Source organism: Triturus cristatus, chromosome 5_2 (assembly GCF_964204655.1).
Source record: "Triturus cristatus chromosome 5_2, aTriCri1.1, whole genome shotgun sequence".
In the NCBI taxonomy this organism is placed as follows: domain Eukaryota; kingdom Metazoa; phylum Chordata; class Amphibia; order Caudata; family Salamandridae; genus Triturus; species Triturus cristatus.
In genome coordinates this window covers 1,088,020,375-1,088,032,582 of record NC_140588.1, presented here as the reverse complement: position 1 = coordinate 1,088,032,582, position 12,208 = coordinate 1,088,020,375, and the positions used below count along the sequence as shown (strand labels likewise).

Below are 12,208 nucleotides of genomic sequence, written 5' to 3'. Positions count from 1 at the left end.
TGACTTTTTTTGGCACACTGTTTCCATCGGCAGTTTCTATAGTAGTTCCACGTTGGCGCGAAAAATAGTCACAGAAGAAACTGACCTCCGCCCGTCAGGAGAGGCCTTTTATGGACTCCATTTACATCCTGTCTGGAGGACAACGTCGCTATGGAGTCGATTGATGCCCTCTACCGACGTACAAAGGTACTGCTGTACAAACATTTACGGATCCAGTCTGGCACCTGGGGAGAATTCTAAGATAAGGAATCTACGACTTGATCCTGTCTCTACCTGATAAGGCGTTACAGATGGTAAGTAACTTATTCACCAATTACAATTTTGAATTCGGAGTACAAAATCCTTGGCTGTGTACATACATAGGCCTGGGCGAAAATTTCGTTCTGTTCGTGGAAATTGCGATAATTTGACATTTTCGCGTTCCGCGGAGAGCGCGAAAATGTCAAAAATTCCGGTTTCAGCAGCTTGGCGATAATTTGTTTCTTGCTCGCGCTGTAAAATAATACATTCTCGCGCGCGCGCGATCGCCTTACCTGAATCCCTGCGTTCGCCGACAAGTTTTCTTGATCCGGTCGCGTTCTCCATGAGATGTTGTATTGTTTTTAGCCATTTGCGCTGTCTCGCGACAGTTTGCGCCCGCAGTGACGTCATGCGTCGCGCGATCACGTCTTTCTTCTCGCGATCATGCACCGCAAGACAACTCAAAACAAGATGGCCGCGCCCGCAAGCAACCACATGGGTAAGTTGGCGACCCGCAACCATGCAGAAAATCTCGCGAACATGCCGGAAAAAAACTTCCGCATCTTCGCGATATTTCCGCTTGTTTGCGATAATTTTAAACATTTTCGCGATAATTTGCGAAAGTTAATTTCGCAAATTCCGCCCACCCCTATGCATACATAGAGTGCTCCCCGAACTGATCCCTACGGGTCAAAGCTGCTTCATCCCCAGATATAAAAAAAAGTATGCAAAATCATGACAACAACCCCATTCACATGGGTTTGCATTGCCTGCCTGGTCCTCGACCTGGAAAAGGCGTTTTGACACCCCAGGGTGGGAATACCTCGTCATTGTGCTGCCTGAATTTGGTTTTGGGAGGCTGTTGAGTCATGAATAAGGACTCGTGGTGAATTATCTTGAAGATAAGTTTATTCCAAATAAAGAAATAAGGAAGCACCGCCGGTTACAGGTCTTCAAGCTCCGGCTGGCTCCCCTCAACTGTCTACACTTGATTCTTGGGACCGATCAGGTGTTCTAATACAGAACACACTGATCGTGCCAAGAACCAAGAGTTTGAACCATAACAAAATAAGAGCTCGTGCATGCAAGCACGAGAACAATAGTAAATAGAAAAATAAGACATGTATGAAACATATAACAGAGGCGCTTCTTACAGCAGATCAAATTGCTCTACACTGACCCTATTAACAAGGTTTTGCTGGGTACCTCTTTCCGTTACTTATGCATCAATATATGTCACACTGATCAAAGACTTGTATATGGGCACCTCTACTAGCTAGGACGATGACTGCTCTTGAGCACAGAACATCTTTCAAAGGTCCCGCCCACTCTCGACTATGGGGCGTATCGCCCTATCTAAGATGGTGACGTTACCCCATCTCCTATACTATTTCACCAACATTCCCATCTTTCTCACCCAAAAGCTCTTCTGTGAAGTAGAGACACTTCGGGGGGAACTTATCTGGCACAACCACCTGTGCAGGGTCACACTGCCGAAGCTGCATCCCCAGTTGACCAGGGAGTGACTGGAGCCTCCAGGTCTGAACACATTTGACAGCTCAGCTCAAATAACTTTGGGGCTGGTTATCAAGCCTTTCACTGGAGGAGACTTACTCTGACATCAGCCAGTGTGCCTTTAAGAAATATATGAACTGATGCTCTAGGCGTCCCCGCCCTCTCTTCCTATTTATGTCAAACCCGGGCATGGCCACCTTCACACATACTCTTGTTACTTATGTCAAACGCGGGCATGGCCACCCTCACACACACTCTTGTTACTTATGTCAAACCCGGGCATGGCCACCCTCACACACACTCTTGTTACTTATGTCAAACGCGGGCATGGCCACCCTCACACACACTCTTGTTACTTATGTCAAACCCGGGCGTGGCCGCTCTCACGCCTTCTCCTGTTATTATGTCACACCTGGGCGTGGCCGACCTCATGCCCTCTCGTTAGTTAAGTCATATCTGGGTGCCCTCTCTTGTTACTTATATCACCGGGTGTGGCTGCCCTCTTTTGTTACTTATGACAAACCCAGGCATGGCTGCCCTCTCTAGTTACCTATATCAAACCCGGGCATGGCCGCCATCTCTTGTGTATGTCAAACCCGAGCGTGGCCACCCTCTCATGTTACTTTATATCAAACTCGAGTGTGGCCTCCCTCTCTTGTTACTTTTATCAAAAACAAGCGTGACCACCCTCTCATATTACTTTAATCAAAACCGAGCGTGGCCCACCTCTCATTTTACTTGTCTCAAACCTGGGTGTGGCCACCCTCTCTTGTTACTTATGTCAAACCTGGGTGTGGCCACGGTCATGCCCTCTCGTTACTTAAGTCATACCTGGGTGTGGCTGCCCTCGCTTGTTACTCTCTTGGGTCTTAATATCACCGGGCGCGACCGCCCTCTCTTGTTACTTATGTCAAACCTGGGCATAGCCGCACTCACGCCCTCTCCTGTTACTTGTCAAACCTGGGCGTGGCAACCTTGTGGAAACGCTTAGGAAGAGAGAGACGCGTCCATAGACCATGCTCCGAGACCATAAGAATGCTCTATTACTTACCGGTAATCTTCATTACTCCGGGTCCCGTTGTCCTCGTCCCCTTCATTAACAGATTGGAGATTACTATCTCCCGACAGAAAAAAAGAGCAGAAGGCATGCTGGGACCCTAATACTGCCCCTCCCACCGGGAGTACATAAGCAGTACTTACCCAGCATCCCGTCTGTACAACCAAGCCCAGACAGGAAGGCCGGTCGCCCGGGAGGGAGGGAGGGGCGTATGAAGGGGACGAGGACAACGGGACCCGGAGTAATGAAGATTACCGGTAAGTAATAGAGCATTACCCCCAGGTCCCTTATGTCCTCGTCCCCTTCATTAACAGATTGGAGAATACCAAAGCAGAAAAACCGGCCTTCCAAAACCGAAAGCACACCCAGGAAACCACACCAACGCAGCAACCCAAGGGAGCACCGAGAAGGAGGCAAGGGGAGACCGCAGGAAGCAACCGGCCAGCACCAAACCAGGACCGGAGACAACCCAGAAAACAACACAAGGCCAGGACCACAAAAATGAGGCCACCAACCAGAGAAACAGGAGACAGGACAACCAGGCCAAACGACACGGCCAAGGACGGACAAGCCCGTCCAGCCCAGAACCACCAGGAAGGCACACAGGACCCGGCAGCCGAACAGACACCGAGCAAATCCCGACCCCCCCGGAGAAGGCCAAAGAAAGAAGGCCAGCCCAGGCAACGAGGCGCAGCCCCAAGCACCCAGACCAACAAAAAGGAGGAAGGCCCAGGCCAGAAACCGGCCCACCACACCAAACCGAACGACCCGGCCAGACGAAAGCACAGAGAAGAAAGCCAACGAACCCCGCAGAGGAGGCCAGGGCCGGGGATGAACCACAGCAAGAGCCCGTGAGCAGAACAGGAACCAGACCCCAACCAGACCAAAAAGGACCGGGAAGGAGACAGAAACCCAAAAACCCCAGGAGGACAAAGCCCCCACAGGGAAGAAAAACCGCCAAGCGAACAGGGCGGCCAAAACCCAGAACAGGCGGAGCAGAAGAAGCAATCCAGAACCGAACCGGAACCTCAAGACAGAGGGCAGAAAAAAAAAACAGCAGCCAAGAAGGAGGATGACCGCACAGGCACCCAACACCCAGGCCAAGCACACAGCAAGGGCCAGAGCCACAGAACAAAAAGCCCTAGGGCGCATAGCACCCAGACCGGAAAACCACCAGGTCCGACCCCACATAACACCGAAGAGGAGCCAAGAGACAGCAAAAAATGAGGGTAACAAGGGACAAGGAACCAGGAAGCCAGAACCGAAACCCAGCAACCCGCAAGGGCAGGAGGACCGACAGGCCCAACCAACCCCGGAAGAAGCCCACGTAGAGCCCAGGGCAAAGAAAAGGCAGGGAGGCCAAACGAGACCCCCAGCAACCCAACGCCGGACCAAACAGAAGGCCGGACGAAAGAACAAGCACAGGAAACCACCAAAATGGAAACCCGAGGAAGCAGAGAAGCAGAGGGCCAAGCAGCAGAAGAACCCGGACACCCATGAGTCAGGAGGAAGAGCACGACAAGGAGGCCCAGCCAGAGAACACTCAGAACAAGAAGGAAGCCCGCAGACCAGGAGCAATAGGAGGCAACCCCGGAGGAGCCAACCCAGAAGCCCCGAAAACCCGGACCCACACAGGGCCTGACAAGGGACCCTCAGTCCAGGAAAAAAGAAGAGGGCGGTCAGCCAGACAGGAGCAACGGGGAACCGAAGCTCAACAGCACCCAACCCCACCCCAGGAACCAGGCAGAGACACAGACACCCAACAAGAGGTGAACCAAACCCAGGAACAAAGCGCCGGCATGAGCAGGCCCAGAAGGACCCACCAGAACACGACACGAAACCAAGAGAGCACCCCGCCAGGATCCACCGAGAGAGCACAGACAAGGATACCCATCCGAAAAAAGGCGACCACCAGACGCCCAAAACCAGCAGAAACCGGAAACCCCTGCATACCAAAAGAGGGGAAACCAGAGCCAAGTCAAGGACACAGCACCAGCGAAAGAGAGCCAGGCCCCAAACAAACCAGGCACGAACGCCAGAGAGCCAAAACGCGAACCGCCACTGGAAACACACCCCAGGGGGGACGCAAAAGGAAAGGGAGAGCAGGACCCAACCCAAACCGTCGGAGAAGCCGACCGTCACAGGCACCCCCAGGGAGCCACAAGCAGGAAAAAACTTGTTCCGACCCAGCTGAACCACAGAGACCAGGCGAGATTCGGAGCGCCACAGTCAATAGGAGGGGCGACCAGGACCTACCGAATGAAGCCAAAAACAAGCCCAGAAAACGAGCAGGAGCGCCGCAGCAGCAGAGGAACCCAAGGCCACACCAAGGAACCCCAGAAACCAGGAAACATCAGTGCCAGAGCCATGAGCAACCAAAAAAAAATAGCAACCAGCACGGAAGATGCCAGAAACAGATGCAAAAAGGAGGCAGCAACAGCAAAAGAAGCCCCCCAGCATATGGCAAAACCGAACCCCAGGGAGGGCAGATCCCCGAAAGGAAGGGGACACCGTACCCCAGCAGACAGAGCGAGCAACCCCGAAGAGATGCAGAAATATCCCACGGCACAGCCAAACACGCCCCACAACCAGCTGAACCGGACGGCAGCAGAGGAACAGAGCCAGCCACACAGGCAAGGACCCCCGGGGAGGGAATCCAACCTAGAAACCCAGCCCACTACAGGCCAGACCACAGCACGGGTCCCAACAACACCCAGCATCAGGACTGCGCAGAAAGCCAAAAAACAGGCAGACCCCGGCATGACCAAGAGAGCAAGAGAGGGCAAGCCCAAGCGGACAAGAGAGGACCACGACCCCAGACACACAACCCAGGGAGTTCACGTCCCACATAGGCAAAGCGGCAGCTAGCAAGAAAGCCCACAGACACCCAGTGGAGCAACACAGAAGCCCCGGAGGAAAAAGTGGCAAGGGGACAAGGCGGCACAGACCCGCTGCAAACGACAGCGGACGCTTAGCGCCAGCCCAGCAGCCAGGGAGCAGGATGCCGCAGAGGCAGAGAGCCAAACCGGCGACCAGGCCCCCGCAAGAGAGACAAAGCCATAAAGACAGCCTACACGGTGAACCAAAACACCGGCATCACCGCACACCCCAGCACACTATCCCAGCCACCCGGAACATACAGGAAGCCAAGGACGAGGAACAGCCCAACCAGGCAAGAACCCCAGCCCCATAGACCACACACGAGGGCCGAAGTGGGGACGCAGAGCAGCCGCAGAGAGCAAGCAGCACAAGCAGGAGGCCCTAGGTACAAACCCCGGCAACACCAGGAGCCACCGCCACTCAAACAGGCCAAGGGCAACCCGCCAAAAACGGAACAGGAGCGGGAGGACCGGCACCACCATTAAAACATGGAACGCTTCACGAATCTGCGTGTCATCCTCGCGCAGGGGCCATGCTAATCTTCTCTGTGGAAAAGAGCAACCAGCAGCGCGGGATGAGCAGGAAGCGCCCAAAGACAGAGGCTTCCAGCGGCCAACATCCCCCGAAAGAAAGGGCCACACAGCAGTCCTAGTGCACAACCAACAGAACCCACGAGAGCACCAGGGAACAGAACCCCAACACACACCGGGGACAGGACAGAGAGGGGCGGACACGGGGAAAAGAGAAGGAGCACACCAACTCTACGTCGCACCACGCAAACACTTGAAGTGCAGCAGAGAACCGCAAGTCACACAGTCACAGAACGGGAACCCAACGCAAAGGCACCGGAGCGCCCCACAAGAACACTAGGGACGGCACCCAAGGATACCTACAAGTGCGCAAGGCGCAGGGAGACCAGGCGAACCGCCCCTGTCAGGCTCCAACCCGGGACCCCAGCCACAAAAGAGGCAGCCCACGCGGTAAGGCAGCACCCACAACCAGGAGGCAACCAGCACACGCAGAGGCAGCAGCCAGAAGGAGCGTCACACTGCCGCAGGCACAAACTCCGGCAGCAGAAGAATCTCTCGGACACAGGGCAAACGGGCAGGAAGGAGGAGCAAGGAGCCACGCACCCCAACACCCCCAAGCAGTCTAGCGACGACAGCGACATCAAAGAACCAGGACAGCGCCAGCCTAAAGGGAATCCATGGGCGCGCCAGTCGGGATGTAGCACAGTGGCAGAGCGCATGCTTCGCAAGTACGAGGTCCCGGGTTCAAACCCCGGCATCCCCAAGAGCCCACGCCATCCATCACGGACCTGAAAGAAAGAAAGAGCACCAACGCACAGCGAAGAACCATAAAACCGCTATGCGGGACTCACCCAGGGCAAGGGCCGGACACCACCAGCAGCAAGGCCCCCACCCAAAGGAAAGGTAATCCATGGGCGCGACGGTCGGGAAGGAGCTCAGCGGCAGAGCGCATTTACATCGCATGCATGACTTCCTGGGTACAAACCCCGGCATCCCCAGGAGCCTCCGCCGCCCACCACGGACCTGCAAGAAAGAAAAGAGCACCACAGCATAGCGTGAACAAAAAACACCGCAATGCGGGACTCACCCAGGGCAGGGGCCGGACACCACCAGCAGCAAGGCCCCCACCCCAACAGCGGGAAGGTACGGCACAGAGGAAACGCGGCACGCCTCCCAAACGCCCAGCTTCAGGAAGACGTGCACGCGACCCGGAAGTACCTGGGAGCGCACCAGCCGCAAAGGACCCGCAGGATCCAGGCAGCACACCGGCCGCCACCGTCACGACCCCCAGCAAGCCCGGCAGGCCAGGGGACGGACCAGGAATGCCCCCCCCCGCCCGCACAGCCAGGCAGCCGGGCGGGGGGAGGAAGAAAGGAACGCCACACCAGCCCAGCAGGAGTAGCAGAACAACACACCACGTCCATTCTGTCGACAGACAGAAAAAAAGAACAGACTGGATGCTGGGTAAGTACTGCTTATGTACTCCCGGTGGGAGGGGCAGTATTAGGGTCCCAGCATGCCTTCTGCTCTTTTTTTCTGTCGGGAGATAGTAATCTCCAATGTGTTAATGAAGGGGACGAGGACATAAGGGACCTGGGGGTAATATGCGGATTCAAAAATTGTCACTGTGGAGCTTATGGTCCCGTCAATAAATAGGCTGTGACAAGGGAACCGGACTCCTGGGAAACCTCTGTAGACTAAATAAACAGATTTTTTTTTGTGAATGGGCGCATAAGAGATCGGCTGATCTCAACAAGTGTATGAAGCCTGTTGGTCCTGATGAGAACCCCAAGACTGTGCGGGGTTCGAAACGCGTTGACCTTAGGTTTAAGCCAAACATGTGTTGAGTAAAATTGTACCCCTGGGCATTCTGAAACAAATAATATTGTGGCTAGCACAGAGAATATCCAACATCAAATTCTCAACAGTTTGGCTTCCCCGTTAAAATATGAGAACAAAACTTGACAATATTTCTCAATTCTAAACGGGGTAGTTGTGTTGTGTTTTTCGACTTTTGAAGTCTTTTGTCCATGTGGTGTCTATGTCTTAAATGTGTTTCTATGTTCTCTGTGGTTTGGGCGTGAAGAGTATTGTAAATATTGTGAATATGTATTTGAACATTTGTTGTTGTCATTGCGTCTCTTTTTCTTTCTAAAATGTTTGTAAAGTATTTTTCCTAAAGAGAATGATCTAAAAAGAAAATATAAATTCATTAAATAAGGAATGAATTCATTTCTCTGAGACTACAGCGATTGTTTTACGTGTAGTTCACACTGAATAATATTGAAAATTAGATCAGTGCTGGCATTTGCTTTGGTTTATTTGATGATTAGGGCTCAGCCATACTGATAAGAGCCAAAACCCAAGTTGTTCTTTGCTCTCGTTACTTAAGTCATACCTGGGTGTGGCTGCCCTCTCTTGTTACTCTCTTGTTGCTTAATATCACCGGGAGTGACCGCCCTCTCTTTTTACTTATGTCAAACCCGGGCTTAGCCGCCCTCACGCCCTCTCTTGTTACTTATGTCAAACCCGGGCTTAGCCGCCCTCACGCCCTCTCTTGTTACTTATGTCAAACCCGGGCTTAGCCGCACTCACGCCCTCTCCTGTTACTTATGTCAAACCCGGGCTTAGCCGCACTCACGCCCTCTCTTGTTACTTATGTCAAACCCGGGCTTAGCCGCACTCACGCCCTCTCCTGTTACTTATGTCAAACCCGGGCTTAGCCGCCCTCACGCCCTCTCTTGTTACTTATGTCAAACCCGGGCTCAGCCGCACTCACGCCCTCTCCTGTTACTTATGTCAAACCCGGGCTTAGCCGCACTCACGCCCTCTCTTGTTACTTATGTCAAACCCGGGCTCAGCCGCACTCACGCCCTCTCTTGTTACTTATGTCAAACCCGGGCTTAGCCGCACTCACGCCCTCTCCTGTTACTTATGTCAAACCCGGGCTTAGCCGCACTCACGCCCTCTCTTGTTACTTATGTCAAACCCAGACGTGACCGCCCTCATATTGCTTATGTCAAACTCGAGCATGGCCTCCCTCTCATGTTACTTGTCAAACCTGGGAGTGACAACCCTCATGCCCTCTCGTTACTTAAGTCATACCTGGGTGTCACCGACCTCTCTTGTTACTTAGATCACTGGGTGTGTCCACCCTAGTTTGTTACGTATGACAACCCAGGCGTGGCCCTCTGGGTACTTATGTCAAACCCGGGAGGGGCTGCCCTCTCAAGTTACTTAAGTCATACCTGGGTGTCACCGACCTCTCTTGTTACTTATGTCAAATCCGGGTGTGGCCGACCTCCCTTGTAACTTATGTCACACTCGGATGTGGCTGTCCTCTCATGTTACTTATGGCAAATCCCGAGCGTAGTCACCCTCTCTTGATACTTGTGTCAAACTTACTTATATCAAACCCGGGCGTGGCCACCCTCTTGTTATTTATATCAAACCCAGACATAGCTATCCTCTTTTACTACTTATGTCAAATCCTGGCGTGGCCGCCCTCTCTTGTTATTTATATCAAATCCAGGGGTGGCTGCCCTCTCTTGTTACTCATGTAAAATCCTGGCGTGGCCGCCCTCTCTTGTTATTTATATCAAATCCAGGGGTGGCTGCCCTCTCTTGTTACTCATGTAAAATCCTGGCGTGGCCGCCCTCTCTTGTTACTTATGACAAACCCAGGCGTCGCCGCCCTCATGCCCTCTCTTGTTACTTATGTCATACCCGGGTGTCGCCGCCCTCTCTTGTTACTAATGTCAAACCTGGGCATGGCCGATCTCTCATGTAACTTATGTCAAACCCCGGCATTGCTGCCCTCACGCCCGCTCTTGTCACTTATGTCACACCCAAGAGTAGCCGCCCTCTCTTGTTACTTCTGGCAAATCCAGGCGTGGTCGCCCTCTCTTGTTACTTATATGGAACACAGGCGTGGCCGCCCTCTTTTGTTACTTATGTCAAACTTGGGCGTGGCCGCCGTCTCTTGTTACCTATATCAAATCTGGGTAAGGCCGCCTGTAGGAATCTCTATATAGTGCACAAAAAGGTGGTATATTGTGCAGAGACAGAGAGACCCTTATTGGTTTACAGAGGCAAAAGTAGACAATATTAAAGCTCTATTTTTGTGGTACTGTGGAGGAGCATTTAAGCTCATCAGAGGGTAGTACTAAGCATTTGTTGTACTCACAGAGGCAATCATTTTTAAACACACTCAATGAATGAAGTAAAGACTGGATTAGAAAAATAATGCTTTTTTTATATAAATATTTAGACCAAGAACTTGGGATACAAGGTAAATAATTTTCGCAATATGATAAATCACATTACAATGTAATAACCACAGTTGTGCGCAATTGCACACAATACATTTGCTTTGGAAGGAAAAAAGACCATGGAAAAAAGCAAAGCAGTACAGTTATTGTTGTGGTTACTCTTTTGGAAATCGGAAGTTTGGGGCCAAGGTCCAAAGTGGCGAGGCCAAGTTCTCTGGAGCTTCCTGGATTACACCGGTAGCAAGGAAAAAGGGGACTGTGTAGATAGCGGTTGGAAGCCAGGGGGCCACCTGTAGAAACAAAGCAAACGGGGAATTGCAGGCAAGTCCGAGGGCTCTCAATGGAGAGTTGAGGTTCCAAGGGCTCTGGGGCCGTGGGAGTACAGCTGAAATGAAAAGGCCCCGGGCGGTCAGGCTGTGTGCAGTGACGATGTATAGCTGTGCAACGGCACGCAAAGAAGCAACTCTTGGTCAGGAGCTGGCTCCTTGGAGAGACAAATCTGGAGCTGCTGGACCAATGCTGAGTTGGGTTGCCGAAGTCCTGAAGTCCCTCGCCGGGTGCTGGCTCGCTATAAAGTTTGAGTATGCCTGGACTCTGTTTTGTAGGTTTTTTCACCTAGGGGTCCGGTACCCTGGACATTGGTGCCTTGCGGCTCTGATGGGCCCTGGAGCCTCAAAACTTGGTGCAGAGGCCAAGCTGACCCTCCAGAACAGGCTTACCTTCTGCTGGCACTCATAGACGTCGGTTGAGCTGGCGAGCTGGACGACACTGAACTGGACGTTGCTATTTTGGGGACTTGCAACTGCAGGGAGATGGTACCTCTATCTTGAGGGATTTATTTGGTGATTCAAGATGAGTTAGAGGATGGTGTTTGTTGAGTTCTGTGGTGGCAGGGAGGAGTTTGTGCCCAAAGTCCACCACGAGGTTTGCAGTTCTCGGTTCAACAGCATTTCTTCATTCGTCATCCTCTTGTGTCCATGGAACTGAAGTTCAGGGTCTGGGGATGCTACCTAACTGTGAAATTTAGAGGTGTTTACAAGGGTGTGACGGGTAGTGGCCAATTGGCACCTTACCAGGCGTAGGTAAGTGCCCCTTTTTGCATGGTTACCCCCCAATTTTTGCCTGACATTTGATGCAACTTGACTTGGTTTGCCCTGGGTCCCTGTCAATCAGGTTCCCAGGGCCTGGGTTCTTTCCCAAACCTGTATCTTTGTACCCACACTTGGCACATCTCTGGCCATAGGTAAGCCACTTGTAAAAGGTACCATGGTATCAAGGGCACTGTGACCAGGGAAGGTCTCTAAAGGCTGCAGCACCTACTGTGTGCCATGCCTGCAACCCACTGCCTTGGACCTAGTTGAGTGGTTCCTCATGCATAGTGCACTAGCCCCCAGGTGAGTGTACAGTTGAACGATGTCTAAGTCCATTCATAAACATTGGAATTGAAGTAAAGCCATAAGGAGTATATGGTCTGGGAGTTTGTCATTACGAACTCCACAGCACCATAATGGCTTTACTGAAACCTGGGAAGTTTGGTAGGAAACTTCTCAGCGCATTAAACCCACACTAATGCCAGTGTGGGATTTAATATAAAATGCACTCAGAGGGCATCTTAGAGATGCCCCCTGAAAAATGGCCAGCCCAGATGTAGTTCCTGAATGGCTGCCCGCCATTTGACACCACTAGACAAGTTTCTGGACCCTTGGGTAGAAGGT

At 52.4% G+C, this 12,208-nt stretch overlaps 1 pseudogene; it reads right to left on the bottom strand.

The window, feature by feature from the left end:
* Positions 1 to 6,174: 6,174 nt before the first annotated feature.
* LOC146829724 (U6 spliceosomal RNA) lies at positions 6,175 to 6,245 on the bottom strand (annotated as a pseudogene).
* Between the last annotated feature and the right edge of the window lie 5,963 nt (positions 6,246 to 12,208).